This window comes from Podarcis erhardii (genome assembly GCF_964252035.2).
Source record: "Podarcis erhardii genome assembly, chromosome: 3".
NCBI classification, from domain to species: domain Eukaryota; kingdom Metazoa; phylum Chordata; class Lepidosauria; order Squamata; family Lacertidae; genus Podarcis; species Podarcis erhardii.
In genome coordinates, this window is record NC_138507.1 from 96,684,990 (window position 1) to 96,705,108 (window position 20,119).

General features: G+C 41.1%; 1 protein-coding gene across 7 annotated transcripts in view; it reads left to right on the forward strand.

The window, feature by feature from the left end:
• The window catches only part of USH2A (usherin), a 437,539-nt gene that overhangs the window by 168,900 nt on the left and 248,520 nt on the right, over window positions 1–20,119 (forward strand). The gene's annotated exons all lie outside the window — the stretch shown is intronic.

A 20,119-nucleotide genomic window follows, 5' to 3' on the forward strand; every position in this document is an offset into this window, starting at 1 on the left:
TTTTTCCACTACACCACTCCAATAGTCCGCCAGCGTTAGTACTTTTGTATACCTTGGGCTTTCTCCTGGCTTGCTGGTACCTTCACCACTTCTGCATGGATGATGCTGTTTTGGGTTCACAGAACTAGGATAATCACTGTTGTTATTTATGACATAGAACACTGTGGACTGGTTCACATATGCCTGTTTGACCACAGTACCAAGGAGGTGACCTGCATGGCTGAATGAGCCATCACAAATCAGTTGCCATAGATTTTTATATTGGGGAAAGGCCTTTTATGTTGGTCACAAACTGAGTCAGTGGAAGCAGCTAGGTCAGTTTAAAATTTCCTACAGTGTATCATCAATGCTAGATTCACCAGCCCAGCCACTTGGCCCAGGAGGTGCTGGATAGTGGTCACTGCTAATGGGTTCTGCCAGGATGCTAGAGGTTTGGCAGCTGCCTGAGGACACAGGATACAGATGCACCTGCTCATACAATGTGGAAGGATGCTTCCTGCTACTCTCACTGCATTAGTCTGGTCTACAACACAGGACTGAACTATTAGTTGCACTGACTCACCACCCCGTTTTTATGGGAAATATGTGTGAATTGGCCAGAATCTAAATACTCTGGCTTAACTAGTTTGTGGGACAAAACACAACTCATTTTCTGATGATACAGTTTCTTTAAATGTGTGGCATTTCTGCATTTTGAGTTAGTGCAGGAAAACTTAGAATGCATTCCGTTAAAATTTCTTGCCGTGCACATCCCATAAGCTACTAGTGTGGTGGGTCACTTCTGACACTGAAAAATGAGCCCAGTTAGAGAACCCCCTGAAGGCTGTTGATGTATACTATAATAAATAGTGCACACTTTAAGTCAAACTTTTTCATTCTGTATTCAAAGGTAATGGATTTTCCGTAACCATAGTAACCTTGGTGTATTTCTAGATAAATACATGAGGTATATACATTTTGGTTTTATTTTTGAATATAAACTACCACATTATGTATTGCTAATAATATGAAAAATAGGATATAGGTTCGCATAATGACAGTTTAAACTAGTATGCATTTTTCTTCTGCAAAAAAATAAATATTTATCAAATGTATAGGTGCAATTAATATCCCCCCTCCAGGTTTTCCTATATTCTTGTAGTGTCGTTTATCTTTTGGAGCTTTTTTTTTTTTTAAGATCTCCATCAATCTTTTTTGTGTGTTCTCGTGTGTGTGCTGTCTTATTCGTCTTATTCTTCGGTTTCTAAGAATTTGGAATACAGACTGGTGGTAATATTACCATAAAAAGCATTATTAAAAGATCTGCGGGGAAAATTTTCTGTGATGCAGTTTGAGAATGGTACAATTTATATATTTATAATTTTATGCCACTTTTCTGTGAAACAGGTGAAAATGCTTTTGCGGTAAGACTAGGCAAGCTAGTAGTAATTCTTGTGAGATATCAGCAAAAAATTCAATGACAGGAATCTCAATAACTACTTTAGGTGTTTCCCAAGGGTTTAGAAATGCCCAGTGGAATTAAATAAAAACTTTCCCCCTTTAAACAGCGCAAACCACAGTACTGTATCACAAACCACTTTGAAATGCTCATCATATCCAAGAGACTTACCATGATATAGTATAGGTAGCTATTCGAGAAACTCAAAGCTAAACCCTTGTGGGTCATGTGGAACTAGTTGTACAGTTCTTTGGACTCAGGCCACTGTGACTAAAGAACTGAATCTAGGAGGATGTAAGAAACAAACTATCTAGACTTGTTGCTGGCGTGCAAGCGGTGACAGAAGCAAGAAGCAATAACTATAGTGTCTGTTCCTCTTATCATCTCCCGGGGTGGTGGTGACTGGGCAGTTTGAACCCAAAGCGATGGGACAAATGTATAGGGAGCAGAGCAGTTACAGCAGCAATGAGGAGGTAGCCCCATGTGGAGGACGGGTCCTATTAAAGGCATCTTTCTCAATGACCCCCAAAATCCTGGGGCTGACACTGGTTGTCCAGGTTAACTTTAATTGCTTTGAGTTTAGCCAGGCTCATTCTCAGGAGAAAAAAAAGATCATTCTTAGGCTCCCAGGTGAGCTGTTTGTTGAAGATTTATCCTAATTTGTTAGCTCAAAGTTTGTGTGGAGGTTAGATGACCGACTCTTTATTGAGCATTCATTCTTGTTTGTTTTGGGAAGGGGGATATTAAATGATGTCGCATCAAGCTTTATCCCACACTTTCCAGTGCATACCCCATCACTTTCCTTATCGTTGAAACCTCCCGTATTTTTCATGGGCTGTGTGTTTTTTGTGCAAGAACTCCAAATCAGCTTGAATTATGCAACTAAATTTACTGGTATGTGTATCCCATCTGGAAACAGTGGCAGCCTAGAAGCACCCTGAGCCAATCCAAATCATGCATTTCGATCTCAGCCATCACATGAGTAGCAATGCAGCTTCTCAGTGATGAAAAGGCCATCAAGGGAGAGGAAGGGGAAAAAACTGTGGCCAAATCCAACTGTAATCCTATGTGTGCTTTCCTGGGAGTAAACTCATATTGAGTTCAGTGAGACTTTCTTTGGAGGAAATATTTATGGGGCTGAACTCCAGTGCAGAAGGCTGGTTGTTGTTGTGTCAGATACATTATTTTGCATTATGAAACTGGGGGAGCCAAGCATGAATACACTAATAAGGGAAAGGAGTACTTGGCATGTGTTTCAAATTAATGCATAGTTTAGATTGGGCATGTGCCGTAGAAATAATAGCCCATTTACACACACCTCAAATTCATCATTTGGATGAATTCATACAAACACACCTTGATTTTGAAAGGTGTTGTTATGACAACTAACACCAGAGTATACCATATTTACTTGAGTCTAACGTGCCATTGAATCTAATGCGCACCTCAATTTTCAGAACCTTGAAACCAAAAAAAGTATTTGCTGGCAAATGTAAATGTGCCATCGAATCTAATGTGCACCTTAATTTTCGCAATGTGATTTGGCCAAAAAAGGTGAGGATTAGATTTGAGTAAATACGGTATTGTTACATGCCACCCCGATCTCTCCCATGCAGTCGCAAGCTTCCAGGGATTCCAGTTGTGTATTCAGGGAATGGTGGAGGCTGTAGCGTTTTAAGATATTTGGTTTATTTTACACCCATATACACCTGGATCTCCACAGAGAGGAAGAGTCCATAGCATTATGAGTGCCTCTCCTTGCTTCTCCCACAACTTCAGCCAGCTTGAATCCAATGCAGCCACACATGCTCTCCAGTCTCTTGGTTGCAGCCTCTCCAGTCAGCAGCCAAGATAGTTCTAGCCTTGGTTATCCTCCTTCCCAGCACACCCCTCATCAAAACCCAAACCTCCTTCCTGTTACCTTTGTCATCATGTTTCAAAACCTTTCTGCAAAAGTCATTTCTTTCCCAAGGCAGCATTCCCCCTATCACTTTGGCAACCTGCCAATTCTCCTCTCTCTGTCCACTCCACAGAGCCGGTGTGTGTGTGTGGGAAGGACAATGTCCCTGAATGCTCAGTATTGTTTCTTAAGGTCTCTGCACTTAACTAGCCTGGCCAGGCATGAGCCAGCTCAGGGATTCCTTGTCTGACACAGTTCTGCAGCTTGCATTTTCCCTCCTATCCCAAATATTAGGTAGATTCTGAAATTAATTTCTTAGGTTTAGAGGGTTCCTCCCACAAACTTATAACTACAGTATGTAGAAAGAACATCACACATGTGTTCACAATGTACCATACAACCTTCCCTTTTTATTGCTTAAGGTTTGTGAGAATGATAAGAAACTAAATCACCACTAACACCCCACCATTACAATGGGTTGATTATGCTGGGTTTATGGAATAATCAAGCATCTCACTTAGAGTTATAATGCAAACATAAGATGGCATAGTCTGACTGACAACAGTGACATCGCCATTGATCGGTGCTGAGTGTCATTAATTCTACAGATCTGGGATGCAGATTCAGCATGCCCGAAATCAAAGGGCAAATTGGGCTAGCTGAGTTTGGCATATCAGTGTTTTAGCTTGAAAACAGATGGATTTAGGCCATTTACTTGGTGTAACATTATGGGGATCAGTAGAGAAGAGGCGTATGTCTATTTGTGGCTTGTCTGCTGTATCACTTCCTCTAGCCATGCATTTGGGCAGTGTTAAATAAAATCTCCTTATTTAAAATCCTTTTAAATAGTGTTTAAATATTTCCTGCTGATACAATCTGCTAAAGTGGTTATCCTTGCAGCAGATTTCAGTTAACCTTGTCGCAGATACTAAGCCCAAAGCTTCGTTGACTTTTAGGGGCCTTGATTATGGAGCAAAACCTAATGGTGTTATTATAAGACCACAGCTGGACAAGCTTCTGGAGTCCCTTGTCCTTTGATCAGATTTGGGTAACATAATGATCCAGGGGAGAACACACACACTGTCTGTTCCTCGACTGCTGAGCACTTGGCTACGAGGAAAACACTTTCTAAAAATAAGCACGGAGATAATGACACAAAAAGGTTTTACCAAAAATCTAGCAAAAACCTTTGTCAGAACATTCACAACCATATGGTGGTAAGAAAAGGCAACTTCATATATTGGTTACAGCTCTGGATTATGACCCTATTGTGTTTTTGTTGTACATTTATAATGATTACTGTATTTTTCGCTCTGTAAGATGCACCAGACCACAAGACGCACATAGTTTTTGGAGGAGGAAAACAAGAAAAAAAATATTCTGAATTTCAGAAGCCAAAACAGCAAGAGGGATCGCTGCGCAGTGAAAGCAGCAATCCCTCTTGCTGTTCTGGCTTCTGGGATAGCTGCGCAGCCTGCATTCGCTCCATAAGACGCACACACATTTCCTCTTACTTTTTAGGAGGGAAAAAGTGAGTCTTATAGAGCAAAAAATACGGTATTTGTATTTGTGAGGCACTTAGATCATAATCTGGAAAAACCAGTACTGTATAGAAATGATGACGACTAGGGTTTAAGGAGGAATCTGTTTTAGCAGTTTTATGCACAGCATTTGGTGATTCCAGCTTGACAGAGCTTTGGAATGGTCATATTTATTGAAATACAATAAGAAATCAAACAATGAGAGCAGGTGACCTTACTCATTGTGTAAAAGGGGAAGCATCCCTCTCACATCGCCTGGGTAGGTCAACTGTTGCATACAGTGACTTCCTAAGCTAAGATTGGGCGTACTTCTCCCACCTTGCCTTGGGGTATGTGGGGGCTGAACATGTACAAAGTGGTCTTGCAGCAGAACATTTCCCCTATTGTACCTGCCCAGCCCTATGGACACTCCAGACCACTCCCAATCTTGTAGCTGTAGGTGATGACTGTGGTGTGGCCACAACCCTGTAATACCCTACGGAGGCATACTATGGCCTTAATTTGTTCTCCTGTCCCACACCAAATGCCAGTGCAACCATCCTTCAGGTAAGAGATCAGGGTGGAGCAAATTTGGTCCCACTAACGGCTATCCATCAGCCTAATCTACTTTACAGAGTTCTTTGAAGGTAAAATGGAATAACCCATGTAAATATATTACTTCTCTTTACCAAAGTGTGCTTGCAACAATGGTAGCAAGATGGTGGAAGGAAGATTATTTCTGAGGCACATGAGAAATGATGGGCTTCATCTGTCTCTTTATGTCAGAGGTTTTCAATCTTTTTGAGTCCATGGCTCGCTTGACCAACTACATTCTTTCCTCCGCGGGGAAACACACTCTGAGCCTCAAAAGTCCAGTTATGTTACCCCTTGCCTGCAGAGCTGGCAGTTCCTCATGCCTTTTCGAACACCCTCCTTTGTGGAGTGTTCCCTCAGCCTCCACTCCGCTCTCCTCTCCTTGGGAGTGCTCTGGGCTCTGAGCCAGCACCCTGTCCCCAAAGAGAGGTGCTTCCTGATGCCACTCCACAGGGACCTGGGAAGAGGACGCCCCCAGCCTTAGTAGATTGACAGAGACTGATTGAAGGTGAAGTCATCAACTTACTCGCCTTGAATGGGCACTGCCGGGCCTGCATAATGGAAAGGCTGCCCTTTGGCTCCAGACACTTGGTCCTCAGGCAAGCATTGCACACAACAAGCAGAAGAAAGGCCAGCACAGTGCCTGCCTTCTTGCCCAGCCTCCCACTTGTCTGTCTGTTCCCAGCAGCAAGGACTGGCTGGGCTCCCTTACCCACTTGCTTGCTTATGAGGCCACCTCAGCTCAGCATCCACTGGCCAGCTCCAGAGGAACCATTCACCTGGGGAGCTTGTAGTCAGGGCCATTGCAACACAGCCATGCAAGCCTATGGGAGGCAGAGATGCAAGGGGGCATCAGAAGAGGGAGGGGAGACCAGTGTTGCCGGTTGTATCCCTGAGCATCATTCAAGGCACCCCAGGGTGCCATGGCACACTGGTTGAAAGCCAATGCTTTATGTTGTTACGGTACAGCATTGCAACCAGAATTTAAACAATGTCTCAGCAGCTATAGAAACTCTAAAGCAGGATACTGAGGCTAAACTGGGGAAACCTAGATGCTTTTACATGCATTTGCTTTTAACAGGAATTTACATATCTATTTTAATTATGTTTTCAGTTATGCCACTCTAAGGTTTTAAGCAACATGTTGCTTTTAACCTGCTTTAACAAGCTCTTTTAAGCTTCAGATTCTATTTAAAAATGAACCGTTCTAAAAATTGAATTTCCATGGTAGGGTCTTTTTGTAGTTTCTTTTACATTTCCTGGAATCAAAAGCATTGCATTAATTAGTTTGCACAGTAAGCAACAACTTGCAGAGTAGATGATCCTAGAATTACTGGGCAGTGGCTAATGCTGTAAAACAGAGTGTTGTACTGGAAGTGGGAATGTAAACTGGAAATGAAGAATTGTGTTTGAAGGAAAATAATGTTGTCAGTGTAGATATTACAGGCACTGTGTAATATATAGATATTACAAGAACTGTGACCTATATAGCAGGATAATTATTGTTGGCTGGCTGTTAACCCCTGGGCTGTAACTGAACATTACAGGTGTATCACATCAAATACACCTGCTGCACTGGGGACTCTACCTGGTCTAGGATGGTAATGAATGATGGCAACACAACCAGTGGATGTAGTAGAGACCCAAAAGCGATAGTTTATTATTGTCCTCTAAAGATTTAACATTTAACAGTATTCTCCTGTGAGGCACACGGGGAATAATATTACACATTATATGGAAGTTTCCACTTGCTGAAGGACGCAAATCACCCTTGAAGCCATTGGAAGTGTTAGCTGTTTCTGGAGGGAACCTGAGCCATTCTCTGCTACCGTGAAGTTACTGGAAATTGTGCGACTGAATTGAGAAGCAGGGTCATTCATATGCCGTGTCTAAATTTCTCATTTGGCTCTACTAGAACATGTCCTATGCATTCTCTCTCATTAAGCAACAGAATATACTGTGGTATAATAGTATTACAGAGGTATGTTAACCAAGCATTAGCTGGCTATCTTCTTTCCCATCCTTTAGAAAAAATATATGTGTTCATAAGTATTAACTGTCCAAGGCTCAAGCTACATTTTATGAAGAGTTCCATTATTCTTCCTTCTGTATTTTTTAAATGTTTGAGTAGAAAATCTGCTTTAAATGGAAATAATAAAGTAAAGTAGGAATTGCAGAGTTAATAAAATACCAAGCTCTTATGTCTTTAATATCTGCATAGTGTCCAAGTCATGGTGAATGTGCTAGGTTGGACATAAGGCATTGCAACTGGGACCTATAAAGAATGTGATGACCTGGCCCTTAAAGGGTATGGTTCCTAGTCCTTTCACTCCAGGTCACTTGCCAGTTTAAATCCTCAGCAGGTCACACACTCCTGGGAAATTATACTTTTCTTAGATATTGACAGCATGATTCAAGGTTGCTATTTTTATCAGGCAAAAAACTTAAAGTACTTTGACGTTCAAAAGCATTCTAAACTAAGCCTGTGCCATTTTCAAATTTACAATTACATTTTGAAATTTACAAGCAGAAATGTTGTAAGATATTAGACCCACCAGTATTTTGATTCTATTGGGGGAGGGGGGAGAAAAGCATTCTCACTCAGAACTATAATTTTCTTCATAAATGAAAACTGAGGCCAGGAAAGGCACAACCTTTATTTCCTGCTATGTGGAATATAGCTGGCTGATGAGAGCAGCTGAATATCAGCTTGGTTTCTGGTAAGGGATCAATATAGCAACTGTCCGGCAAGAAGAGTACCCACTTGGCCTTATTAAGTGGCAACAAACAACATAGCACAGGCAGTTTTGCATGCCACGAGATTCAAGGTATATACGCTTTGATAATATACCAGCATGCCTAAATCTGGATGCTGGGGGAAAACGCTTCTTAGTTTGATTATATGTTCAGAGACAGTGAGGGCAGGATCTAAACAGCTGCTTCAGGTGAGGACAAAGGCTTTGCACACAGTGGGATTTTGATTGTTTTTCTTTGAAGCCCAAAGTGGTTTGCAAGTCAACACAGGAACGCAATTTAGTCCAAGATGCACACTCTGCTTTGGCATGTGGAACTAGTAGCATGGCTGCTGCCATGGATCCCACCCAGAATGTTAGAGAAGTATCCTCATATTTTGAAAACCTGCTGGTTTACATTTCAAAGCAGAGATGAGAAACTTTGGCCCTCCAGATGTATGAACTGCAGATTCAGTCATCTCTGACCAGTAGCCATGCTGTCTCGAGGTGAAGTCCAAGAACATATGGAGGGCCAAAAGTTCCCCATCCCTGTTCTGAAATATGCAAAAACAAACAAACAAACAAAAATATGCATTAGCCAAACTTGTTGATTCAAATTTACAGTATATTTAGATGCAAAAGACCATAAGAGCTGTAAAGAGAGTTATAGCTGTGTTTTGCTGCTTGAACAATCCCTGCCCTGCACTGAAGCACAGCTAAGGTTGAAACTAGGTTTTTGTACCAATCATCCAAATTGTTTACATAAAGCCCCATAGCATTTAAGTTAAGTTCTGTTTCCCATGATGTTCAACTATTACTCTAAAATATGGTGTTATATGTCTTCCTCTGATCAAAGCTTATTGCATAACCTGCAGTTTAGCTTCAAAAGTTGTTACAATTTTATGGGATGGATATATTCATAGCCATCATACGGATATATACTTACCATATAAATTTGGTTCTAGTTAAAGATGATGTATTACAAAAAAGAATAAATAGTGCACAAGCACTAAAATTAAGTGAACATAAATTGAAGTATGTAAGAAAAACATCAGATTAGCATTCTTTAAGTAAGGCATAAACTTAATCTTTTTAGATGGTTATCATGAAGGAGATGAGGAAAGAGAGTTCATTACTGTTCCAATGATGGCATTACTGCAAATACTAAACTCCATTATTGCAGATGCACAGTGTAAATGCAACTTCAGCCTGCTGGTATTGATTTCTTTTTATGCCATTCCTAGCAAATGTATATGGTGGCATGTAAATAAACATCTGGATTCATAATTTAAGGAATGGTGTTGTTATTTAATCATCCCAGCCAAGTACTTAGTGACACGAGGTCTGCAGACGTAAGTAGAAAAAAAAATAGTGAGCTAGAGAAAAAGCAGATTTTAATGCTGACGAGACTGTATTGCTGTGGACCCCGTAGCTAAAAAGCATGCCCTGAAATATCTTATAATTTTATGATCATTATGAGGCACACAGCTAGTGGGACTGTGGTTACAATCAAACACAAGACCTAAGCATGCTTTCACCCATTGATTTAAAATAGGATTAAGCTTGCTTAACACAGAGTTGGTTCTGAACACGGTCTTTGATTATTAGATCAACCAGCTTTAATCTAGACAGAGGAACCAAGCTATTGCTTGGTACATATTTGCCATTCTGTGGTTCCACCTAGGGACTACAATGCTTGTAAACTGTCTTACAGAGTGCTTCCATTACAGAGCTTTGTAGTTCTGCTACTTTGGCGACTCAACATTCCTGATGACTCCTGTGATCCAAAAGTACTGTGTAAGTTTTAAATTATAAATGGAGCCACTGCCGCACAAAAGTATTTTATGGGAAATTACTTTGTTTTGAAGTGTGGGTGTGAGTTGGAACAAACATATGAACCGACCCTTGGTTCTGCATTTCTGCCACCACCACCCACACTTATCCTTAAATCCCTCAAAAGGTTTTCCAAGTTTTGTAAGATGGACCCCAGTTTTGTGTGACTTGTTACTGGTACTGAGCAGGCAACTGCCGAGGAGGCAGAATTGCACAGCTCCAACCTAATGAGAAAAATATTCTGGGGAAACACAACTTAACCACCCATTCCAGACCTTTAGAACAAGATGTTGCCTCTCTCATCTCTGATCACTCCTCTTTCCCCTTGTTCTGTGCCAGCCTCTTCCATTCATTTATGTAGAATATGGCAAAGAGGATACAGTCTGGAAAACATTTCGAGGAACCACGATCCCTTACCTTGCCATGTACAACAAGATGCAAGGGACAGAAATGCAATAACATTTTGCCTAGGCCAGCAGTTCTTCATAGAACTTGAACACTGATTCACAAGCTGGGGTAGCAGAACTGAACATAGCCAAGTAGGCATATTGAAGTTCTTCATTATGAGCTAGTTAATGTGGCTAGTTAATGTGGCTTGGTGCAACAGTACAGTCAGTAGCTAATGATATAAATCAGATGTGAGGAACCTTTGGCCCTCCAAACGTTGCTGATCTGAAACTCAGTCCTTGACCGTTGCCCATGCCCGCTAGAGCTAATGGGCATTCAGCAACTTCTGAGGTTCCCCATTCGTGATGTCCTTCTGAGTTATAGGGACAATACAATGCTTGACCTCCTGTATCTGGAGTTAGTGCAAGATAGTGGTTTAATAGACTGGGCTCCCTGATGCAGGAAGTCTCTGGTTAAAATTTCACATCAGCCATGAAATCAACAAGTGGTCTTAGGCAAGCTCTTTTTTCTCTCTCCGCTCCAGTCTCCCTTCTGCAACAGGCAGATAATACTGACATATAATTGTTGTAGGGAGATGCTTTGAACGCTAAAGTACTGTAGGGGCAAGTCTTTGCTAATCAACTTTCAACTGAAAGTTGCCTCTGGTTCACCCCCCCCCCACTGTCATCTACAATATGCACTGATTTTTTTAAATTATGAGGAGGATGCAGATACTCATGTGTAATCATGTTTGATCAAACAGTGAATTATTCTATATATTCAGTACAAGCAGCCTTCATTTTCATATTAAAATATTTTACACTATTATAAATCTTCACCCCAAAAATCAGTTTAAAATTGGTTTTAATTAGATTCATAGAAAAAGGCATACCATGTGTCAGATATTTAGGGTGTTTGGATAATTGAGACACACATAGCTCTCTTTAAACATTAAGGTACAATGATATTTTTCCTTCTGTCAGCTGAAATGTTTTGGACTCCTGTTGTGTTGTTGGCAGGAGTTAATATGATTGTTCCAACAGCACACAATCATTTTTCCTTGTAGTGTTAAGTTGCACTAGGAATGTGAATCTATGCATAATTGAAGTCTTTCTGTTTAAATTTATATGCAAATATAACTCACAGTGAATGGCAGTTGAACAATGCTGAAAAATGCTCAAAGCAGTATAAAACGTAGGGAGAAGAAAAATGAAAAGGTGAAAAAGTCCACCTACACATTAGTAATATGAGAGTGCTTTTCTTTAAAAAAAAAGATGGTGCTTTAGTGTAACTAGAAAACTGGAAAGCAAACTGTTTCTGGTGTATGGGAAAGTTTTTAAAAAGTGGAAAGTAAAATTTTGGTACCAAGCATTTCCAAAAGATCAAAGGAAATTTCAAGGGACTAAATGATTGATTTCAGCTAGATGAAATTAGTGAAATTACAAGGAATCTGATTTCTTTAAGGTGGTAGTCCCAGAGGATGCTTCTCTAGAAGACACATCAATAAATACAATTCTAGTGTACCTGTCAAACCAGAGAGACTACAGAAGCTACTCTTTTGATGAATCCACTGCCACTTCTCTGCCCTTCCAATTCAGCATTGGTTTATATAAGAAAAATGAATATTCTGTAGTCATAATGGAGTTATGGAACTCTGTCTTCTGCCTATCCATTCACCCATGGGTGTGTTCTACACTGTTCCTCTCCCTGATTCCCAGTGCAGACAAATCTTAGTAAGAGATTAAATCATGTTATAGATCAGATATCCTGTAGGGTTGTTCATCTGGTGTCTAATGCTTCATTCACAAAGAAATAAATGGTAAATGTGATTTTAGCTCCAATAGTATCATCTGCAGATAATGTATCTTTAAATATGGGTTCTAGTTTGAACCCATATTTAATGAGAATACCTTGGCTGCGCTGATGGGAGCATGAAAGTTTTTCACTCCCTTGTTAATCTTATTACACCCCTCAGTTATCTAAATTTTTAAGTCATTTGAGGATCCAGACAGGGTGGAACAACACTGAACTTGATAAATTAATAAAATTGGCTATTTCTACAATTTGTTTCTGTGACTTCGTTCATTTGGCCAGATAAAATCTAACAGTACAACACAAACTAAGTGCATGGTGAAATAAACTTTCACAGTGTTCCTCTTATTCTCAGGGTTATAGGTTTGAGCCCCACTTTGGGCAAAAGATTCCTGCATTGCAGGGGGTTGGACTAGATGACCCTTGTGGTCCCTTCCAACTCTACAATTCTGTGATTCTTTTATTCAATGAGTAAGCCAGCTAAGTGTCTCTTTACAGAGGGAGTTGCACTAGTACAGTGGTATCTCGGGTTACATACGTTTCAGGTTACATACGCTTCAGGTTACAGACTCCGCTAACCCAGAAATAGTACCTCGGGTTAAGAACTTTGCTTCAGGATGAGAACAGAAATCATGCCCCGGCGGTGTGGCGGCAGCAGGAGGCCCCATTAGCTAAAGTGGTGCTTCAGGTTAAGAACAGTTTCAGGTTAAGAACGGACCTCCGGAACGAATTAAGTACTTAACCCGAGGTACCACTGTACTATGAAAAAGACCCAGTTAATGTTTAGTGTGTGGATTTAACACTGAAGTGGAGAAGCATGAACCTTATAATGTTAGTTCTGTCATGCAACCAGAGGTAAATTGCTTGTGGAAATGTAAAATAGAGAGTTGCATGGCTGAGTGGAACAAATCCTTACTAAGTATGATAAATTCAAGGAGGGCCAGTGTGCTGTTGTGAATGCAAACACTGGACTTGGTCCAGGGAGACCTAGGGTCAAATTGCCACTCAGCCCTACAGCTCACTGGATGACTGTGGGCCAGTTACTAACTATCTCTAAGCAAAATTAACCACAGTGGATTGTTGGCAGGATAAAAGATCATGGACACTGCCTTGTTGAACTCTTTAGATTAGGGTTATCCAATATGATGTCCCATAGGTGTTGGGATACAACTCCCATCATCCCTAACTATTGGTTATGCTGGGTGGCGCTGATGGAAGTTGCAGTCCAACACTACCTCTACCCCTGATTTGGAAGAAATGAAACATACAAATAAATAAACTGCCTATGGATATAGTGTTTGAATGTTTTAGGACGGGCCATGTTTGTTTCTTACAAATTTAGTTCTTCTTGTATTACTGTCTGGGATGGCTTGATATGGCCATTGCAAAGAACACTAAAATACTGTATTTGTTTAACCGGTTTCCAAAAAGAAGAAGCTGTTCTAACAACTCACTTTAATTGATAAGAAGTAATCAGGAAGCTGCTTGCTTGATCCCCAGGAAAGCGAGCAAAAAGAACGGAAGCATGGAACAGAGGGAATTGAAAAATATCCCTTGATCTGCATGCTTTAGATTGGGGAATTCAGAAGTCTCTTAAGGGTTCGCCACTTGTGAATTATGCATCTCACACTCACTACTAGGCGTAAATGCATAATTCTAATCTGTTCTTATTATTTATTTATAACACACCGGTAGAATGTAAATTGTCTGCCTCCTTTGAGCAAGCTTATCATGCCATTTAAGGTATGCAGATATTTCAGGGGAGTCTACATAGACAATTTGCCTAGGCTAGCACATTGATTCCAATTAAAGGGCATATAAACTGCTAATGATAAATTAAACTTGTTCTCCCCAGCTCACAGGTGGGCTGCACAGGGGGTGTTGCAAGAGAAAGTCAACAGAAAAGAAGTATTCATCCTGAAATAATATACACAATGTATCTTAACCACTCTGGTTTAAATCCCCGCCTGCCCGCTTTTATAGTACGCAGTAAGGAACAATATTGCATATGGATGGGGAAATAGCAGTTGCCTACCTTCTGGCAGGGGCGTTGAGTCCATTATGGATGGGGAAGAGGAGCAGGTAAAAATGTATGGCTCATGACAGCTTATAAGTGGTTTGATGTTGACCTCATCTTCCATTAAAAAGCTAGTCCATTTCTAGCTAGTCAGCCCAATACTCATTGGGATGGGGGCAGGATTGCTAGGGTGGGACTCTCCTGGAGATTAGTTCAGTTCACATCTGTGGATTAAAATGAACCCCAATCCAGGCAAAAGGCCATTGTTCATTTTGCCTTCCTCAATCATCTACCCTTTATGAAGAGGATTTGTCTTCCTTTACCATAGATATAGGTTGGTTGCTGACTAATGGAACTGGAAAAGTTTTTTGTTTGTTTTTTAAGCACACTTTTGGGATTGGCAAACATTGGTTATGGATTCTTACTTTCCTCATAGCAATAAGTTTTTTTAAAAAATAAAGTGCAAGAGTTTAGTGTTCATAACATCACAACTGGGCTTGGTAACCAAGCAGGGAAATATTTTCAGGAGAAGCTAAGCAGACGGAAGCCTGTGTGTGTACAGGGAAGTACATCATATGGACTGGCTTGCAATGCACTGTGTCTATGGGCAACGTGGAGAAGCTCGCGCTATCTGCTGCCTTGTAGCATATTTCTACCTTGGTTGATGCAGTAGGTAGGCATTGGTTTCCCCTTAGAGTAGTCACTGCAACATCAAACTGGCCTCTCTGTCTACTTCACACTAAGTCAATGGAAGCAATCAAAAGTTGTAGCTGTTTTCAGCGCAGCTCATTGTGTCTCTTCTGACTGTCCTTTATCGCCCACTTCCTCCCAATTGAGGATACAACCAGAGCTCTGTACTATGATGTTCCACAAATGACTGGTATGTATTACAGGCAACTCCCAATTTATGTGAGGATTACGTGAAATTGCATATATTTGAAACACCATAGAAAAAACCTGCAAACAGCCTGTTCCACCCCATTCTGTTCAGGTCACTTCCGGGTTTGACATGATGCACGTGCAGAGGTGGAGCTAGCTGCTCCGGCACCCGGAGCGGCACACACCCGTGGGTGGGGCTAGCTGCCCATGGGGGCAGGGCGAGCATCCCGGGGGGGTGCAGTGATGTCACCCCCCCTCAGGGTTGACACCTGGGACGGACCACCCCCACCACAGACCCCTTCCTCCAGCAGTGTGTGCGTGTATGTTCGCACACACATTGGACATGCCTAAAATGGTCGCTGCCTGTATATTATTTCTATGCTGCCTAAAAATTAGTTGTTCCAGTGTATTTTGTACACAAGATATATATGAGTATTCCTGAACATAGGTAGTAATAAGGAGGAAGTGGGAGGTAGGGGACTTCCTTGAACATTAAAAAGAATTTGGTGGCATTTGTTCAACTTGTCTTATCCTTCAGTACCCAACCTAGCTTATCTAATCTATATACCTTTCTTGTTTTCCATCCTTTCCCTATCAATCCCAGTCCTATCTTTATTCAAATATTTTAAAAAATCAAAAATTTCAGTTTCTGTGTCTTAGGTGGAATCCACACACACACAAGAAACGTAAAAATGCTTTTTTAAAAAAAGTTTTGAAAAATATATTGAATTTGCCATAGCTCACAATTGCCATCTAGAGTCACATTTGTATAGGACTTTGTGCTAGCGCCTCCGGTAATGGCGGAATTCCTCTGATCGGGAGGAATTCGCTTCGTGGGAATCCGGGTCTGGCCGCCACGGCAAAGGCGGAGACCCACTAGAAATCACAGGCGGGTGAAGCCTGTGAACATGGGATTCGGCTGGCACCTCTTGCGCCTCCCCTACTCGCGGGGAAACCCAGTTTTGGGGATCTGGAGTGACGTGGGGTGAGCGGCGCGGTGCTTCGAATTGACTGCTTCTTCCATGGAGTGAAGCCGCATAGCTGTTGCCGGAGAGCGCTGACTTTTTCCTGTGGACAATTTGATCTTAAAGTAACTACCCATGAGTAGAGCGGAGAATTGGATTTTTAAACGTCTTAATTTGGTGCCGAAACGGGGAGGTCTAAAACAGGAAGTCCACCTTCCCCTTTTGTAAATAGATTGAAGCAATGAGGATGCAAGCTGAAGTCTCAGAAAGTCTATTGTAAAGGACTAAATTTTCATCAGTAAAAAATACTAAACCCCCCCTTGGTGGCAGGAGAAGAGGGGGGAAAGTTTTGGACTGAGTATACCTGCAGGAGAGAGCGAACAGAGTTAATATACCACCGCTCCGATCCTGGAAACGGGCTGCCAATCAGGACTGACCGTGATTAGAACGTTCACTGACAGTTAGTTAAATAAGAGGAATACATTGTTTCCATGGTCTCCGTCTGTGTTTAAAAAGGAGTAAAAGTAACAGAAAATTGAAACTAACTTTATTGATTGAATTGAGTTTAAAAGGACTAATACAAATAGAAACTGTTTCCCTCTAGAGGAACTGTTTCCCTCTAGAGGAAGCTGTCAGGGAACTGCCATCGGAAAGGCAGGTGGTGGAGGGGCTCTCAGAAGCTAGGAGAGAATTAGCAGCGGGGGAAGGCACCAGCAGGGGGAGTGCGGGAGATCAGAGAGAGAGTGAGGCGCAGGAATTGCTCAGGGAATCTTCCAGCGAAAACAGTGGAGAAGTCGCAGGACCTCCTATAGGTACACCCACTCCACGCCGGAAACTGTCGCGCCGAGAATCCAGACGACTCGTTTCCGTTAAGGAGCTTCTATGCTGGAGTCGTTTCCGTAAATGCCCACTGTCGGATTCTGCCAGCGATTAAGGGAGTCATGCTTAAGGGGCTCCGCTGTACACAGAGTCTTGAGAAACATGCCCAAGATCTGAGGGACTGAACTTTTACGCACAAGTAGCTCATAATCCCATCACAGAAGCCTTTGAAACTGTCACAAGAGTTGAGCTGGGGGAATTTCCAGCTGCAAGATAAAACCTGTGAGATTCTGGGGACCTTGAATCGGTTAAGAATGTTGACAGAAGAGGCCTTAGTGGTTGTATTATGTAAGATAAGTGACTCACTGGAACAGCTTCAAAAAAAGGTGGATGTGGTAACTACTAAAATCGACAATTTGGGACAAAAAGTGAACACCAATATAGAAACTATTCAGAAACTGACACAGGAATCTACTTTGACATGGCAAACTGCGGAGAAGGCTAGGGAGAAAGTTATTGCCGTTGAACCCAAAGTAACACAATTGGAGAGAGAGAGAGAGTCCCAGCCTTACAGATGCAATTTGATGACCATAAGTTGATGCCTGCTATGATTGAATTTAAAGAAAATCAGATTCTGAGGATCAGAGCCCTACCTGAACTGGAGAAGGAAAGTTTGATAGATTTCCTCACACAGGAATTTGATGAGTTTTGGGACCGGGACTTGGGTCAAGAAGAGATTAAAACTGTGAGGGCCTTCGGACTTGGAAGAGGAGGGAAAAAAGAGAAGAACAAAATAAGAGACTGTTGGAACTACCAGAGGAATTTAGAAGAACAACAGTTAAGAGTGGAAATTTTGAAAGACGTTCTGAAATACCTTTTGGATCTTAGATTTAAATACGGAGATTTGGTTGCCCCGTCGAGAAGGAATAAAATTATCTTTAGGTGGGAGTTTCCCCAAGATCTACTCTTTAGCCTCAAAGGAAGGAAAATGAAAATAAGATCAGTGGAAGACAAAGTAAAGTTCATGTATAAATATGAAGAAGACTCGCAGAAGGGACTTGGGAAAGAGTTAAGAGCATCGGACAGAAGATCACCAGGTTGATGGACTATAGGGAATTGGCGGATTTGACTGGCAGAATCCGGGACCAGGGAGAAGAGTCGGTGGAAGAAGATTGGAAAAAGTTTAAAGACTATTTATAAAAATATTGTAAAATTAATGAGTGTTAGAAAAATGTTGGAAAGGCGTTATATGGCTTTAGTAGAAATGTTACAAGGAATTAAGTCCAAATGGATTATTAGAGTATTAAAGGGAAAATAAGGTTAAAATATGTTAAGACAATTATATATTAAAGGGGAAAATAAGGTTAGAATATGTTAAGATAAATTACAGGACAGAAAACAGAGGAAGATGGAAAGGAATTGCTGAAACAGTTAATTAAAGTGGAGGTGTGAGGAGGTCGTTGAAACAAGTAAATGAAAGTTAAGATACTGAACTTATTAGATGTGTTTTAAATTGTGTTTGTTTGGTTTTGTTAATTTAATGTTTTGGGGTTGGTGTTGTGTGGTGTTTTTGTTTTTGTATTGTATTGTATTGTTTTCTTTAATTCTTTTTCTTTCTTTTGTAGACTTCAAAATGTTAATAAATACTATTTTTTTAAAAAAAATAGAGTCACATTTGTATAATGCATTTTACAACACACTTAAAACATTTTATTTGCAGCTGTGTGACTGAGTCATTAGTCTTAGTGACATAGGCAGCTGCACAATTCTCTTATTTTACCACCACCACCATTTTGGCCCTGATTTTTAAGGTTAGGTTTGCATTTCGTTTACGGCTGCATTCTGTTTTCTGTGTTTGTTTTTACTATTACTTTATTTTGCTAGTTCTTTATTCCCCCCCAAAAAATCAGACTTATGGCTAGCACAAAAATTCCTGCACCCAACTCTCTGTAATTTAGCTGGGTTAATCCCCTCAGGAGGTGCTACTCAGTCTCCAAATTCCATGTACCTATTTGATAAAACAAAAAAGTTATGGGGAATTTTGATTTTTTTTGGGGGGGGGAGAGGTATTCTACTGTTAAAAGAACATTTGTTCTGGAGACTTGAAAAAGTCATCAAGGGTTTTTGCATATGTGTTCAGCAGGAATACTTGAAAAGTCCTACTGACTTTGGTGCTCCCATTTGCCTTCTCTCGGTGCCAATTATTTATTCACTTCTTTATTTTACACTTCTTGTTTGATGTGTGAACTGTTTGGGTGTTGGATTATGCAACTGGATTTTCCTTGTCAGGACATGGTTGTAGGACACCAAGGAACAGGTAAATCTGTTCAGCTGAATGTGAAAGGAGCATTTCCCCAAACGTGCTTTAGAATGGAATCCTCAGCTATGGCTGACCTCTGCTTACTTCTACAACAGTCGACCATGATAGATTGCATTACAGCTTCAACATCCTTTGTTCTGTCATTCAGTCCTAATTTACTGCTTGTAGTGCACAGGAAGCCAAGGCTAGCTGGAAGCCTATTTTCTGTGCCAAAATGGGAGCATACAAAATAATAATTAGGGTGAGAATGCCTTTGAACATGCACAGAATGTCTTCCACCGAAGAACCATAGCCAGTCTCTATTACTTTGGAATTATGAGAGCTAATCTTGTAAGCAGGATTGTCTGAGTTCCACATATGTTGCAGGGAGGGAGGCAAAGACAATATTGGGTTGTTAGATTAGGTTTATTTACATAAAGTTTCCCACACAGAAGTCAAGAAGCTATTTACCATGAGCATAAAATACCATTATACAGATCCACAAGTAAAAAGAGAATATAAACATCCAACCATTGGTGCTGCCCGGGAAAACAAAAAATGGCTGGTGCCGATACGATGACAAAGCTGGCACCAGGTGGGCCTACCTGGTGAGAACATTCCATAGAAGGTGGGCAGCATAAGAAAAGGACCATTCTTTCTTCACCAGGTTACAGTCGCTTCGGGTTACAGACTCCGCTAACCCAGAAATAGTGCTTCAGGTTAAGAACTTTGCTTCAGGATGAGAACAGAAATCGTGAGGCAGCGGCGCAGTAGCAGCGGGAGGCCCCATTAGCTAGAGTGGTACCTCAGGTTAAGAACAGTTTCAGGTTAAGAATGGACGTCCTCAGGTTCTTAACCTGAGGTACCACTGTATTTTTATCTTGTGATGAAGGGCAGTATATAAATTGAATGAATGAATGAATG